Genomic DNA, 17817 nt, shown 5'->3' on the forward strand with positions numbered 1-17817 from the left:
CAGTGAGTGCTGACAGAAAAGGCATACTTTTTAGCATCACATTTGGGCTTCTGTTAAAGCCTATAAAAAAGACTCCAAAAGTGGAATCCATCCTGGCTATAGTAGCTACTAAACTGTGCTATGTACTGTGAAGAATCCCCCCCCCCCCCCCCAAAGTCAAACAGCCATATTTGCTGATCATTAGCCGGGTCATTAGATTTAAATAGAGTCAGAGATCGTCCTGCAGTCTCATTACTGTAGGCTAACAGTTGTCTGTGTCTGGTCTGATGCTAATTAACCACTGTAGCAGTGTGTCACGGTGCGGTGCAGCAGGGCTGTAAAACACACTTGCTCCCGAGGTCGTGAAATGAGCTGGCTGCTGGCTCTGGGCTCTGCAGGCGACAGTAGGGAGTAGGTACACTGACAACAGTAAACGTGTGATTAATCAGGGCTGAGGGGGACTGGGGTGAGTAGGGGGGGTGAGAGGGCGAAGGGGCGAGGGCAGGGGCATGGGGGCTGGCTGGGGCTGCCTGACAGAGATGCTGTGCCAGCAGGCCTCATATTCAGCAGGGCCCTGATGAGCTCCGACAGGGGAGAGTGGAGGGGCGCCGCGTGGCCAGAGGGCCCTGGACACAGTCAAGACATTTAGCTTCAATCCTGACTCGTGTCACTTTCTCTCCACAGAGGTCCCATCAATGCGTCCCTCTCAGATAGGATGGGAGGAGGAGGTGTGAACAGCCAGTCTGCCAATGCGTCTGTACGCTTGAAAAGAAACTGCAGAGGAGGCATTTATTTCTTTAACTTTGTACCCAACGAATGGCAAGGGATTGAGGACCGAACCATCTGTTATAAAAAGATGATTGAGAGGTGTTGGTTATGTTCCTTCAACATTATGACAATGTGTTTGTCAGTAGGTTATCACAGCCTTTGGCTTGTCCCACATACAATATGAGAAGTTGTTGAAGTGTGAGACAGACAGACAGACAGACAGACAGACAGACAGACAGACAGACAGACAGACAGACAGACAGACAGACAGACAGACAGGCCGGCCGGCCGGCCGGTCCCATTATCCTCGATTGCTCCAGGATACATTGAGGGGCATCAGTGGCTAGATAGATGTGAGGTTTATTAAAAGCTCACCCCATAGCGATGATGCATGTTGTTATTTATGCATGTTTGTGTCCATTAGGGCTTCTACCTTCCTTCACATTTCCTCACTCAATCCATCCATTTCCTCACATGAAGAGAAGGTGGGGGCTCCTCTCTATGCACTTTGTGCTGCCCTGGCATTATTGTAATCTCCGCCCAAAACACACTGCTTTACATGCAGCCTGGCATCTTTTTACATTAGCGACTTCAGACCCCTCTCATCCAACATTCATGACTGAAGGTTTCCCCAGCCATCCCTCAATCTAATGGTATAAAAGAGACAATGTTTTAAACATTAAAATGAAAACCATTTACAACTATGATCAAAAGAGAACACTTGGGCATTAAAGTTTAAAAAGCGAGGATAAGTACAGCCATGTGGACGGACGGATGAGGTGGAAAGAGAGAAAAGAAAGTACAGTGCACTCTTATGCAGCGAAAACAGGCACAAAGTGCTTTTGCACCGCGCTGCAAAACGCTGACCTGTAATTAATATGGCTCTTTCTCCAGGAAAGTTGATGTTTTTGGAACATAAACCCCCAAAGTCCTTTTTATCCCCTCTGGGTTTTTAGATTGACATTTTTTATAGGTGAATCGTAACACATAACCTGTGTAGCATAAACTGTACATACTGGTACACACAGTATATGAGGACTAAATACTTTTGGTGAATGTTATAACATAAGATTACTGCTGTTATTACGTCAAATGCATGCATCAATATGCATTAATGTCAAAATGACTGTAAATTGAGACTCCCACCCTGTCCTCTATAGTTTATCTGGTGGAGCGGCCCTCTTACCTTGCAGGTTCTGTAGGGGAAGGGTCATGATGCCCTGTGCGGCTGCTGCAGCCATCAGGCCCTGGATGTTGGCCGTGGGTAGCGAGAGCACCAGCCCCTGCTGGCCTCCCAGGTGGCTGCCTGTATTGAAGGGGATGAGGATGGGCTGGTTCAGGCCTGGCGACCCCCCGGCCAGCTGCTGGGCTAGCTGCTGAGCCACCAGCAGAGACTGAATAGAAAGACACTGGGTTACAAAAATTGACATTAGTAAAACGCATAGTAAAGGTGATGAATGTATTAGTATGCTTAGTAGCGAGAGGTCACATTCACATTCCATTTCAACCATAGGTTTTTGAGTGTCTTGTGTCAGGATATGGAATGAACCATTCATAAAGATACATTATGATATTCACATCAAATTAATCTGGGAGGAATCAATGGTTAAACAAGGTAACCACACATGTAACGCACATTTCACTCAAGTGACTGAAGTGCTTTAATCAATGTGCTGTTCTGATGAAGGCTGTTGTTTTTGCTGATGACATCTGTGCTTTGAAACATGCCACAGCCAGAGTGACAGTCAGAACGCAGTGCTGCTTGCTGGAGTGTGGAAAAAAGAATCCAACTCCAAACTTTGAACGAGAGCAGTGCATTTTCCTCTGCAGAGTGGTTTACATTTCATTACAATGAACACACCTAGAATCAGTCATTTCACAAATATCAGCACTTTCCTCCTTTGCTAGAAGATACAGTACATCACTGACTTCATGTCAGCATTCACTAATATTAGTCAGAGTAGAATCTGTGCAGTCATAGACACAGACGCTAAGATATGTTATCTGGAGTATCGCTAGGAGATATTTGGCAGAGTAGAGGAGCAGTTCAAATGTAGTTTCACAGGGAGTGGGTTTGCAAATATACAGCCAACCTTTGAATTGCCACAGTGCTTTGACCCCAAGTTTAATTAATGTTCTTTACACCTGATGTGGAAAGGGTTGTAGCACCATCAGAATACAGAGCTATGACATCCATATATTCATTCATTTTGATAACATCTAGATTTTCTTCAGTTTGCCAGACACAGACTTGATTCTCATAAAGTCATCAGAGAAAACAAGTGTTTTACATGACGTAAAACGACATTCCTAAAATAGCTGCTGTGAGTGCCTCTAGACAGAAAGCATTGACATGGAAGACTGCATGGCTTCTTTGTGTCCAAGCCCAGCCAATAACACATCCCTTAAACGTCTCAGCTCCTGTATGCCTGTAGTATACCTGGCTACCCTGCGGCCCCGGTGCTGCTCCTGCTCTGCTTGACTCCTCGACACTGACCTTAGCCCACAAACCTCTAACAGCACTAGTCAGCTATCTGCTTCTATTTTGCATGGGGCGTCTGTGGCGAGGGAGCGGAGGACGGAGCGGAGGGGCCGACTGGTGCCAACATGCCACTATACTCCCAGGTTTGGTGCTGCTGGGTGACAGCGGTGTCACTAAGATAACCCGGCGCAGTGCGGAGAGCAAGCCCTAGTACCGACATAATCACAGTTTAAGGAATGTGATGTTACATGGGTTTAAAGCCAAGAGGCTGAGAGAGATTGGAAGGTGAAACACTAACATTTTAAAGAGAAAACAGGGCAAGAGAAATACCTACATTTGTATCTAATTTCCTCATGTACAGTTGAGGTCGGACGTTTACATACACTTAGGTTGGAGTCATTAAAACTCGTTTTTCAACCACTCAACCATTTCTTGTTAACAAACTATAGTTTTGGCAAGTCGGTTAGGACATCTACTTTGTGCATGACACAAGTTATTTTTCCAACAATTGTTTACAGACAGATAATTTAACTTATAATTCACTGTATCACAATTCCAGTGGGTTGACTGTGCCTTTAAACAGCTTGGAAAATTCAAAACAATTATGTCATGGCTTTAGAAGCTTCTGATAGGCTAATTGACATAATTGGAGTCAATTGGAGGTGTACCTGTGGATGTATTTCAAGGCCTACCTTCAAACTCAGTGCCTCTTTGCTTGACATCATGGGAAAATCAAGTCTGGTTCATCCTTGTGAGCAATTTTCAAACGCCTGAAAGTACCACATTCATCTGTACAAACAATAGTACACAAGTATAAACACCATGGGACCACGCAGCCGTCATACCGCTCAGGAAGGAGACGCGTTCTGTCTCCTAGAGATGAACGTACTTTGGTGCGAAAAGTGCAAATCAATCCCAGAACAACAGCAAAGGACCTTGTGAAGATGCTGGAGGAAACAGGTACACAAGTATCTAAATCCACAGTAAAACGAGTCCTAAACGAGTCCTATACCAACTGAGCTACATCCTAGGGATGTAGCTCAGTTGGTAGAGCATGGCGTTTGCAACGCCAGGGTTGTTGGTTCGATTCCCACGGGGGGCCAGTATGAAAAATAAAAAAATAATAATGTATGCACTCACTAACTATAAGTCGCTCTGGATAAGAGCGTCTGCTAAATGACTAAAATGTAAATGTAAAATGTATAACCTGAAAGGCCGCTCAGCAAGGAAGAAGCCACTGCTCCAAAACCGCCATAAAAAAGCCAGACTACGGTTTGCAACTGCACATGGGGACAAAGATCGTCCTTTTTGGAGAAATGTCCTCTGGTCTGATGAAACAAAATTAGGACTGTTTGGCCATAATGACCATCGTTATGTTTGGAGGAAAAAGGGGAAGGCTTGCAAGCCGAAGAACACCATCCCAACCGTGAAGCACGGGGGTGGCAGCATCATGCTGTGGGGGTGCTTTGCTGCAGGAGGGACTGGTACACTTCACAAAATAGATGGCATCATGAGGAAGGAAAATTATTTGGATATATTGAAGCAACATCGCAAGACATCAGTCAGGAAGTTAAAGCTTGGTCGCAAATGGGTCTTCTAAATGGACAATGACCCCAAGCATTCTTCCAAAGTTGTGGCAAAATGGCTTAAGGACAACAAAGTCAAGGTATTGGAGTGGCCATCACAAAGCCCTGACCTCAATTTATAGAAAATGTGTGGGCAGAACTGAAAAAGCGTGTGCGAGCAAGGAGGCCTACAAACCTGACTTACTTACACCAGCTCTGTCAGGAGGAATGGGCCAAAATTCACCCAACGTATTGTGGGAAGCTTGTGGAAGGCTACCCGAAAGGTTTGACCCAAGTTAAACAATTTAAAGGCAATGCTACCAAATACTAATTGAGTGTATGTAAACTGCTGACCCACTGGGAATGTGATGAAATAAATAAAAGCTGAAATAAATCATTCTCTATACTATTATTTTGACATAAATAAAGTGGTGATCCTAACTGACCTAAGACAGGGAATTTTGACTAGGATTAAATGTCAGGAATTGTGAAAAACTGAGTTTAAATGTATTTGGCTAAGGTGTATGTAAACTTCTGACTTCAACTGTATTTGTTTCACCTACACCTTTGATCAAAAGGTGACCAGGGACGAAGCTTTAATAGTCAATGACATGGGGAGAGGTTTAGTGCTAGCAACTGTATCCTGTAAACAAAACGGATTAAATAACAATTATACTTGTTTTTTATTATAAACCGGGTGGTCGAGCCCTGAATGCTGATGGGCTGACAGCAGTGGTATATCAGACTGTATACCATGGGTTGACAAAACATGTATTTTTACTGCTCTAATTACATTGGTAACCAGTTTATAATAGCAATAAGGCTCCTCTGGGGTTTGTGGTATATGGCAAATATATCACGGCTAAGGGCTGTATCCAGCCACTTTGCGTTGTGTCGTGCCTAAGAACAGCCCTTAGCTGTGGTATATTGGCCATATACCACACCCCCTCATGCCTTATTGCTTAAATAGTCAATACTCATTAGGTTTGAAAAACATTCTGAACCATTTTTGTTTGCTTTGAAGTACTATAGTAAACCATAACGCAAAGGAGTGCCACTGGTTGACTTTGAACACATTCCAAATTACGTTTGTCATTAGCTTTAAATAAGGAATTAGTAATTTGAGTGAGCAAAGACGAACCATCAAAGGACAATAACAAAGGGGGGAATTTTGTCAGCGCAAGTGACATATGTTTAATCTTGTTTTTTAAAGTAAATTTCATGTTGAATTGTAGCGGCATATAATCAAAGACATCTTTGAACATTTCAACTTCAAATTAAATGAGATCCTTTCGCCTGTCACTGAAGACAGCGCTCCATGGAAGGGAATGATATTAAAAAGCAATTCTACATACATCAAATGTACTGCTGATTTATTATTACAAGCACGTGTCTGCCAGCTTCAGAACACTTCAAGTAAATAAGACCCCTTGCTATTTGTCTTTAGGCTGTGTTTGTTGCTGGGCGGCTCATGGCTTTCATGAAGAGAAGAGGGGGGCAGTTTAGAAATTGATTCCATGTCTACCTAACTTGCTTCTGTAAAAACATGCAAAGTGTGAGTACTAATTTAACTGAAGATTACATCTGAAAAACTAGTCTCTGGCCGCCACCACATTCCAGAGCATAAAAACTACATTGTCTTTTAATTACAGTAAACAACCCATTCTGCTTCCTTTGGGTGTCTGTGTGAATAGTTCGGCATTCTTTTCCATTCTTTGTTTGTCTTGCCTGTCTTTCCAACACAGGTCTAGTGGGGATGGTATGGTACTGGCTTTGGCATGGCTGACAGCTGAGTGTTGAGGAGTGGGGCTCCAAGGGAGCAGGCAAGTGTTCTGGGATGGAGTTTGGCTCTGGATGGAGGCTGGATGGGAATCCAGACGTGGATAAGGTACCCTGCCTCTCTGCATGTGTTCGAGGTCGAGTTGGGCTCTGGATGGGGTCTGGGTGGGGCTGGATGGGGCTTTAGACCTAGATGAGGTACCCTGCCTCTCTGCCCATTAGGGGCCGGCAGGCCCTTCCATCTGCCTGGCAGCCCAGGCAGACTCTGAGAAATTGCCCGTAATCACAGAGATAGCCGACTTTTGTCGGGGGAGGAAGGCGCATTCATGTTGGGTAAACTACCCTTGGATAATGGCTGTTCGCACAATATCCGGCTCTGGAGAGAGAATCTATCAAAACATATTGATCCCGAAACAGGAGAATTGGTTATGGCACGCGCAGCGCCTTTGTTTCTGAAAAGTGTTAGCTTCACTGAGACTGTACTGACAGCATTAATATATTAGACTGAGACTGTTGGGGGAACAATCTTTTGTAGCTCATACAGTAGGATCTGGCACAACCAGCTGCACTAAAGCGTTTCTATTTGGTCTGATACCCTTGTTTAGCATCCGTGCATTAAACAGCTATCATGTCTCTCATCATCAGAGTGGTTTTAATCAGTCTGGTTCTCGGCTGCTCATTCTGCTGAGCTGAGTGAGATAATTCAGCAGGGAACTCAGTGAGTTAGTCTCTCTTCCCATCACATTTCCTCTTTTGTTTACCCTGATGAGGACTGATTCAGTAGCGGATCCCTTAATTGAGTAACACTGAGTACCGTGTCCCAAATGACACCCTATTCCATTTATAGAGCACTACTTTGACCAGGGCCCATAGAGCTCAGGTCAAAAGTAGTGCACTATACAGGGAATAGGGTGTATTTTGGGATGCAAACCACTGAGTGCTGGGAGAGTGGCCTCATTAGGGGAAGGGAGGGAGGGCTCTGTGCCTGCTTGGCTGCCTGTCTGGCTGTTTACACTACTGTGTTCCGGGAGGTGACAGTGAGACAGCACTAATGAGATAAATGTTCATTAAACAGGGCAGAGCCACCAGGCCAGTAAAACCAATCACATACGCTGGCTGTCTTATTGAGCTGTTTAGTAGGGCTGCATGGGGTTGGAGTGTGTTTTGTTGGCCTTGATGGGGAGGGGGCAGAGGAAATGTAAACAACTCTCTATATATTCTAAATTGATGACAAAGTGATCACAGAAAAACTGCTATATATTACATGCTCATAAAGACATCTCAACTGATTATCTTTGGGGAGGATTTGATATAATTTGCAGATAATTTTAATGTTCGGATGTATCTGGTGGGATTATGTGTTTAGGTACATGTCAATGGGAGACATGGGGAGACACCCACCTGTGGTCCCACCGGGTAGGCTGGGTGAGACTGCCCCAGCTGACTCTGTTCTGACGGGCTGCTGCTGGTATCAGACTGGACAGAGCCATCACGGGCTCCTGAGGGAGAGAAAGCGAGAGGGGGAGAGAGGGGGGAGGGGGGAAGGGGGAGAGAGAGATGTTAATCCACTATAACATTGAAACAATCATGCACCAAATAACATCCACACTCAGACATGGCCAGCTGTGATCACACAGCCCCGAGTACGGAGGGGAGGGGATTTTGTGTTAAAGTGTTTTATCAATAACTGCTGCGGCACCGTTCACAATCAGTGCTGAATAAATGACCCGCCAGTTGAGAGTCTCATTGACGTGAGGATGATGCATACCAGGCAGCCGCTCCCCGACGGCCCCGATTACAGCTGAGGGATGAGAGATGGATGGCTGCGGCGCTGCATAAACTGTGGGGCCTGGCTCCGCATTATTCACCCATTTACATTGCTGAGTATCATCACCCATCTAACCCCCCCCCCCCCCCCCTGTACAAGAAGACAGCCTGTGGCTATGAGACAGAATTAGACCTGTTTGCTGTGAGGCCATGGCGGAGCAAGGAGGAGCACATTCGACAGGGACATGATAATAAGCCTGGCCTGCTGTGTGATGTGACGGCAGGAGAGAAAACAAAACCACTCAGGGTTGGTGGGTGGTGAGACACTGGTTGTGTCCCAAATGGCACCCTATTCCCTATGCAATACACTACTTTTGACCAGGGCCCATAGTGCGCCATTTGGGACACAGACACTGTTAAAACATTGACTCTCTCTCTCAGCATCTCTCAACAGCTCATGCGCATCTCAGACCTCAGTCATCATGTGTGATAACGTGTTTTGATAGAAAAGTGCCTTGCCACTATAGTACAATTTTTATAGGTCCCTTCTGCCTAGCTGTTGTAACTTTTATACTGTAGATAAACCATGAAACTATTCATTAAAAGTATATTCCTTCAGATAGTTCAATGATAAACTATTTGCTTTTATACCATATGGGCTAACTTGTATAAAGTCCATCTTTGACAAAAGTCAAGAACATTGATTACAAGTCAAAATAAGTAATCAATAAAGAGGTCTCAGCATATTGATATTTTCTCTAAATGCAGCCATACATCAATGGTAGGCTACTATACAACTCAATGTATTGTACAACAGATTCAAACTCACTTTCCACAAAAACTTGAATTCAAGTTTGTAAAAGAAGTAAACAAAGTGAGTGGGAGAGTTCCAGAGAAAGCGAAAGAACGTGAATACACTTGTGTATCCCTTTTCAATTTGGGCAAGTTACAAGAGGCCTATTGAAGAAGAATAGATTTTAAAAAATCACTGCATCAAAGTTTGACCTTTGTATTACTGAAGGCTTTGCTATCAAGATCTGGTTGCTGGTTGGTTGTGTGGGACTGGGACGGTACAAATGTGCGCATTACGTCCGAAACTCCACTCTGCCATCCAACATCATCTCATCTTTACATAAAATCCAAATAATTGGTGAATGGCATGACCCATCAAATGAACCTTAAGCATTTGATGCTTGATTTAATTGCCTTGGGGGACAAGCCCGCATTTCGAGCTGGTTTCTACCTCTGGCTCACTGGGCCTGCGTCTTGATATTGGTCCACATAAACCCAAGCTTGTCAACCCTGCAGTCACTTAACATTAGACAGTGCAGTTTCTTACCAATTTCACCCATTATGGGTCAAACATAGCCCAACCCAATGCCTTTAATTGTTGCAGAGAAGAAAAACCATTTTGAAGACAATGGCTTTGGATTTGGACAGCGGAATCTAACACCAAACATTCAAAATAGGTTTTTATAAGTGCATGATGATGAGCTTAGTTTAGGGTTTCTCTATTTCTCAAGGGTTTCTCACTGATATGACATCAATTCACCCATTTCTTCTGACTTGATCTAATGTCTTTGAAGACAAGTTTCTTCATAGAATGAAAACCGGAATTCACAAGTCAATTGAGGATTTCATTCATATTTGTGAACATATTAGGCATTACTCAATAACCTAACTAGTTTCCAATCAACAACTACAAGCATGCATATCATCAGATGTCATATCAATGAACGACAAACATGACAGTGGAATTGAACATTGAACACTGGCAGCAGTTCATCTAATTAGCATATATCCATTCCATCTCAATATCAGAGAAGAAGAAAACAACGGCTTGACTATGGCATCCACCCCTAATCAGAGGAATCACTCTGCGCTATTATTGATGAGCGAATCAAAGTTTACAGCATGGCAATACCATCAATAAGTAATGAATGTATAAATCCAGTTGGTGTAGTGAATAATATATTCCATTTGATACACAGCGCAGAGGGCTATGGCTTATTAAAGAACTGCTGTATGCCTTTCATTGCGTCGTCTCACAATAACTTTGCGGGATGTTAAGAGAAAGCTTGATCGGCCTGCAAATATCTGTGACGTTAACACGTTTAGCTCTGGGAAAGGAATCGATAATAAATAAATGCACATGCACATCTTTTCCCTAAGGTGTTGGGCATGATTTCTTTAACAAAATTAAAACGCTGACAGGAGAAATATCCAGGGAGTCCATCTTCAATTCCCTTTTATTACTAGGTCTCCTATTTATTTTAACCAGTTTATATAATGTGAAGGTTTCTTAAGTGGATTCCCTTTTGGACAGTAACACTGGACTGACAACAGCAATAATGGCACTTGGAATTATAAAATGTTTGCTGAAAGAATGTTTTATACATATTTTCTACTTACATGTTCATACAATTTTATACTTAGACTAAAGTAATTCCTTCACTATTTTGTGCACAAAAATCCAGAAAGGATCAATATGTTTACATGTTATTTTGAATGGCTAAACTCTCTTTGGTACAGTACCTACTCCTTCAAGGGTTTGTCTTTATTTTTAATATTTTCCGAAATAACACATATGGAATCATGTAGTAACCAAAAAAGTGTTAAACAAATCAAAATATATTTTATATTTGAGATTCTTCAAAGTAGCCACCCTTTGCCTTGATGACAGCTTTGCACACTCTTGGCATTCTCTCAACCAGCTTCATGAGGTAGTCACCTGGAATGCATTTCAATTAACAGGTGTGCCTTGTTAAAAGTTCATTTGTGGAATTTCTTTCCTTCTTAATGCGTTTGAGCCAATCAGTTGTGTTGTGACAAGGTAGGGGTGGTATACAGAAGATAGCCCTATTTGGTAAAAGACCAACTCCATATTATGGCAAGAACAGCTCAAATAAGCAAAGAGAAACAACAGTCCATCATTACTTTAAGACATGATGGTCAGTCAATCTGGAAAATTTCAAGAACTGTGAAAGTTTCTTCAAGTGCAGTCGCAAAAACCATAAAGTGCTATGATGAAACTGGCTCTCATGAGGACCGCCACAGGAATGGAAGACCCAGAGTTACCTCTGCTGCAGAGGATAAGTTCATTAGATTTAACTGCACCTCATTTTTCAGCCCAAATAAATGCTTCACAGAGTTCAAGTAACAGACACATCTCAACATCAACTGTTCAGAGGAGACTGCATGAATCAGGCCTTCATGGTTGAATTGCTGCAAAGAAACCACTCCTAAAGACACCAATAAGAAGAAGAGACTTGCTTGGGCCAATAAACATGAGCAATGGACATTAGACCGGTGGAAATCTGTCCTATGGTCTGATGAGTCCAAATTGGAGATTTTTGGTTCCAACCGCGGTGTCTTTATGAGATGCAGAGTAGGTGAACGGATTATCTCTGCATGTATGGTTCCCACCATGAAGCATGGTGGAGGAGGTGTGATGGTGTGGGGGTGCTTTGCTGGTGACACTGTCAGTGATTTATTTAGAATTCAAGGCACACTAAACCAGAATTCTGCAGCGATACGCCATCCCATCTGGTTTGCGCTTAGTGGGACTATCATTTGTTTTTCAACAGGACAATGACCCAAAACACACCTCCAGGCTGTGTAAGGGCTATTTGACCAAGAAGGAGAGTGATGGAGTGCTGCATCAGATGACCTGGCCTCCACAATCACCCGATCTCAACCCAATTGGGATGGTTTGGGATGAGTTGGACGGCAGAGTGAAGGAAAAGCAGCCAACAAGTGCTCAGCATATGTGGGAACTCCTTCAAGACTGTTGGAAAAGCATTCCTCATGAAGCTGGTTGAGAGAATGCCAAGAGTGTGCAAAGTTGTCATCAAGGCAAAGGGTGGCTACTTTGAAGAATCTCAAATACAAAATATACACTGCACAAAAAATAAAGGGAACACTTAAACAACACATCCTAGATCTGAATGAATGAAATAATCTTATTAAATACTTTTTTCTTTACATAGTTGAATGTGCTGACAAAAAAATCACACAAAAATTATCAATGGAAATCAAATTTATCAACCCATGGAGGTCTGGATTTGGAGTTACCCTCAAAATTTAAGTGGAAAACCACACTACAGGCTGATCCAACTTTGATGTAATGTCCTTAAAACAAGTCAAAATGAGGCTCAGTAGTGTGTGTGGCCTCCACGTGCCTGTATGACCTCCCTACAATGCCTGGGCATGCTCCTGATGAGGTGGCGGATGGTCTCCTGAGGGATCTCCTCCCAGACCTGGAATAAAGCATCCGCCAACTCCTGGACAGTCTGTGGTGCAACGTGGCGTTGGTGGATGGAGCGAGACATGATGTCCCAGATGTGCTCAATTGGATTCAGGTCTGGGGAACGGGCGAGCCAGTCCATAGCATCAATGCCTTCCTCTTGCAGGATCTGCTGACACACTCCAGCCACATGAGGTCTAGCATTGTCTTGCATTAGGAGGAACCCAGGGCCAACCGCACCAGCATATGGTCTCACAAGGGGTCAGAGGATCTCATCTCGGTACCTAATGGCAGTCAGGCTACCTCTGGCGAGCACATGGAGGGCTGTGCGGCCCCCCAAAGAAATGCCACCACACACCATGACTGACCCACCGCCAAACCGATCATGCTGGAGGATGTTGCAGGCAGCAGAACGTTCTCCACGGCATCTCCAGACTCTGTCACGTCTGTCACATGTGCTCAGTGTGAACCTGCTTTCATCTGTGAAGAGCACAGGGCGGCCAGTGGCGAATTTGCCAATCTTGGTGTTCTCTGGCAAATGCCAAACGTCCTGCACGGTGTTGGGCTGTAAGCACAACCCCCACCTGTGGACGTCGGGCCCTCATACCACCCTCATGGAGTCTGTTTCTGACCGTTTGAGCAGACACATGCACATTTGTGGCCTGCTGGAGGTCATTTTGCAGGGCTCTGGCAGTGCTCCTCCTGCTCCTCCTTGCACAAAGGCGGAGGTAGCGGTCCTGCTGCTGGGTTGTTGCCCTCCTACGGCCTCCTCCACGTCTCCTGATGTACTGGCCTGTCTCCTGGTAGCGCCTCCATGCTCTGGACACTACGCTGACAGACACAGCAAACCTTCTTGCCACAGCTCGCATTGATGTGCCATCCTGGATGAGCTGCACTACCTGAGCCACTTGTGTGGGTTGTAGACTCCATCTCATGCTACCACTAGAGTGAAAGCACCGCCAGCATTCAAAAGTGACCAAAACATCAGCCAGGAAGCATAGGAACTGAGAAGTGGTCTGTGGTCACCACCTGCAGAACCACTTCTTTATTGGGGGTGTCTTGCTAATTGCCTATAATTTCCACCTGTTGTCTATTCCATTTGCACAACAGCATGTGACATTTATTGTCAACCAGTGTTGCTTCCTAAGTGGACAGTTTGATTTCACAGAAGTGTGATTGACTTGGAGTCACATTGTGTTGTTTAAGTGTTCCCTTTATTTTTTTGAGCAGTGTATTTTGATTCCACATGTGTTATTTCATAGTTTTGATGTCTTCACTATTATTCTACAATGTAGAAAATAGTAAAAATAAAGAAAAACCCTTCAATGAGTAGGTGTGTCCTGACTTTTGACTGGTACTGTAAACCTTGCATTGAATTTAAGAGCTTAATGCTTGTTATTATAAAATACAATTTCTCAACTCTGTTATTTGTGCTGATTTAACACAACTGAATAACCCAAAACTATCTCCCAGATATTCTAACCACTGTCATCTCTTCTACACTACAACAATAATGATTCCTATATCAGTGATCGGTGGCTTATGGTGTGGAAATACCCCAATATCTGACAATAAATAAATAATATTTCATTGATCACCTAAGTGGGGACTGGAGAGCCACACAGGGCAGAGGGTTTTGTATATGGGGTGCAAAGAGCTGCATTTAATTGACATAATCCGCCGCTCGTCTCAATACAGAGTGCTGCCCCAAGCACAACACCACACAAAACAATTAGTCTGCATTTCATAGAGTAATCAGTATGCCGTCTACTCTAATGCAACAACTGCTTTATCCACTGACCATGTGAATGAAATGGGTGTTATTGAAGGCTTTGTGTCCGAGTTAGCTTTCAGCCCACTGCATTTATGAATCCATTTTTGTCCATAAAAGAAGCGTTAACACTTGAGGTATTTTAGTGGTGATGCATTATAAGCTGTCAAATGTGGGAGAGAAAGCCGCGGTAATGATTCAGGCTTTTCAAAATCAACCAGCCCATAAACTCCACAACCCCCCTTTTTAGTAATGGCTCTTTTCAAAAAGCTGGGCTGAGGGCATGTTGTTTCGTTATGTAGCTGGTCTCATTGAGATGTAATATGCAGGTTGACATTTATTGGGATGAATATTGTCCTGGAGGCAGAGCTGAGCGATTTCTAGATGGGCCAGCGGCAAAGTCAAAATTGGCTATACAAACTGTGCTATTTGGTCTTCATTTCAGGTTAGCAGTTTGGATAAGGTTAGGGTTAAGGTTAGGGTTAGGTTTAAAATCAGATTTTATGACTTTGTGGCCGTGCCAGCTAGTGACTACCCTGCAGATTTGCCTCCAGTACATGAGTCATCCCAATAAATACCAACATGCATTTAATATATTAACAACAACAATGACTAAACTTCTCTCAAAACAGTTTTTTCCCCCTCCATATTTATTATTCATACTTTTTTTCTACTATTAAATATCAACACAATATCGACCTTCAAAAGAAAATACATTTGTGCATTCTTATCATACAGTTTCTATTTGCTATGGAAATATGTGTTTTTGTTCCTTATTGTTGAGTACCAAACAAATGAGAGTGAAAGCCCAGGCTACAGGAATCAATAGAGATTCACTGATGATGTGGGTCAGGGCATCATACTGGGCCAAAGAAATGACAAGTCACATCATACACAAGGTTTAATTCTGTCAATACCAGACCAATTGTGCTGGATTGTTTGGCCATTGATTTCACTAATGCTTCTGAAATGCCTGACACGGCATAGCTTTTATGGTATTGGCACACGCACAAGTTTACTACACACACGGGCGAAAGAGGGAGAGGAGGAGAAAGAGAGAGAGAGAGTTTCCTATTCCCCAGTAAGTCATACTGTATCACATCTGAAAATACTGTGCATAAGAGAAGGGACAGAGAATATACAGTACTGTATGGTGCACTGGATTTACAGTGGTTTAAATGGACACATAAAATTTGATTTTGATTTGTCAGTAACTCAGCCATCTTTTGACCAATCCCTTAGCTGTTCTCAAACTAGGTTACCACATGTCCCAGTGGCCTACGTTCCAAACTTCCGAAGCCTTTTTAAACCTCAAATACACTATAAGTTTGACATCTCCAGAGGATAATGGTCTGCCAATAACCCTGGGTCCTCTTTGTTAGATGGCTCCCTGAGGATGAGCAGGAAAGTAATACTCTGTTTAGAGACCCTGAGAGGAGGCTGGCTGGTTACACGTCAATAGCGTTTTTGGAGTCGGAAGATACCAGACATTGACTGTTGAGTGGCTGCCTGTAATACCATTAGCTGCATTATCACACACTAGAGCCTGGAGAGCTGTCATTTCCTTAATTAAGGGCCCAGCGCAGGGGCTTGGTGGTCAGGGGCCGAGCAAGTCTCTCTGGGCCCCTTATATTAACGGTTGATTTCTGCTGGAGCAGCAAGGAGCTCCAGACTGTACACGCCAAAATATCAAATTCATTAATTATTCCACCTATAAGTGGAATTATGGAGTCAAGGTATTACACGGGAGGCAAAGCAAAGTACTGGGCAGTGTGGATTGGATTTTTCACCTCAGCAGTTCTTCAGCCACTTCTGGAGTTAGTAATTACAGGACCACCAGAGAACATGGGATAGAGAGGGAGGTATAGAGTATTTTCATGAAGAAATTATTACAGGGTAAAAACAATGTTTTTGAAGTGTAGACCCCCCTGTTGCTGCTCAATGGTAGTTATTGGTAATCGTCAGTATGTAATTGTAACTGATAACAGGGAAGTAGCATCCTCCCATAGTTATCCTCTCTTACATGGCCATGGGTCTCCCTCCAACAGGCTCTCTGAGACCGGGAAGTGCTCTTGGCCTGCTCATACCTGCCTCTCCTTCTGCATTGAAGGGGACCAGGAGCCGAGCAGACTGGAGAGCACAAGTGGGAAAGGATGAGGTCAATTGGAGAGAAGGGGTAATGCTCATCTCAAAGGTCAAGAAGGAAAGGGTGTGATGAAGAGTGAGAGAGACAGAGGGGGGTGTGGAGAGGAGGAAGAGGGGGAGAGTTGGAGAGAAAGAGAGAGAGAGAGAGAGAGCATTTGTGCAGGCAGGTCTCAGGGGAGCGGAACACTTTGCACATGAGTACATCTGTTGCGGTCCATTCTCCTCATTCCCCAAGCAATGTCAACCTGATTACCTCAGGGTTGAAAGTGACCAATAACAATCCTAAATTATTCCTCATCCTTTTATGGTCATCAGTGCAGTGTGGAAGGTGAAATCAGGGCCTGCCTGAGAGGGCTGTAAGCCTGTTACTTAAATGATACTTGTGGTAAATAGGATTCAGCCTGATCTGGTGCCCCCTTCATCATCCTGTAAGAGGGTTTCTCTTTAACCATGGCTCTCTGTCTGGATCTCTATCCAACGTGTTTTCCTGTCACAAACAAAGTAATTTGTGGAATAATATGGCTTCATGTTCAAATGAGCAAATAAGTGATTCATCATTATATGCAATTCATTTCAAAAGTACACTACATGACCAAAAGTATGTGGACACTAGGGCTGTTGCGGTGACTGTATTACCGCCACACTGGCGGTCACGAGTCATGAAGGCAGTCAAATTCCACGTGACCATTTAGTCACGGTAATTAGGCTTCTCCAAGCTCTGATGCTGCTGCTGGTCATTAGTAGCCTACCAAACTTGCTAACCGCCTGGTACTCAGCACTCTATTGTCCCTCTAATCTCACTGACATCAATGCAAATGTAATCGAAAATCTAATCAAACCCTTCATGAGAGCCCATGAGCTCATGTTGCCCAACATTTCTATAGGCTATGTAATTGCGTGAGAAAACAGAGTGATGGCCTCTATTAAAATGAGGAGGATCCCATCAGCTTTCTATAGGCATCAGCTTTCTATAGGCATTTGCGGTCACTTTTGATAATGGTGTTTTCCACTAATGGAACATTCATGCTTATAGCTTATTGCCATGTGCGCATTGCTGCGCTTATAATGTGAAGAAATAGCCTAATAGTTTATCAACATTTTAAGCTAAACGTTCTGATCTTTTGCCTCAGCCACATCGCTTAAAACAGTTTTTTTTATGCTAGTGGTTATATTAATTTGGGATCTATCGCATCCCACAACTGTCCCAGACTATGTTTGGTATATTTATTTCTCGCACAGAATAGAATAGGTCAACTTTTGTACTATGGGGGATAGTATATTGACATAGGCTAGTGCTTTTGCTGTTCATTAGGCC

The 17817-nt window shown here is 43.6% G+C and overlaps 1 pseudogene across 1 annotated transcript in view; it reads right to left on the bottom strand.

Moving 5' to 3' along the window:
* Positions 1-17817, bottom strand: part of LOC311100280 (POU domain, class 6, transcription factor 2-like) — a 100866-nt pseudogene that overhangs the window by 69938 nt on the left and 13111 nt on the right. The window contains exons 2-3 of the transcript in view: positions 7975-8072; positions 1934-2141 (exon numbers count right to left, since the gene is read on the bottom strand). The product of the transcript in view is annotated as a POU domain, class 6, transcription factor 2-like (transcript). The remainder of the gene's footprint in view (positions 1-1933; positions 2142-7974; positions 8073-17817) is intronic.

The sequence above is a fragment of the Coregonus lavaretus genome (genome assembly GCF_964263955.1).
Source record: "Coregonus lavaretus genome assembly, chromosome: 2".
Taxonomy (NCBI): Eukaryota; Metazoa; Chordata; class Actinopteri; order Salmoniformes; family Salmonidae; genus Coregonus; species Coregonus lavaretus.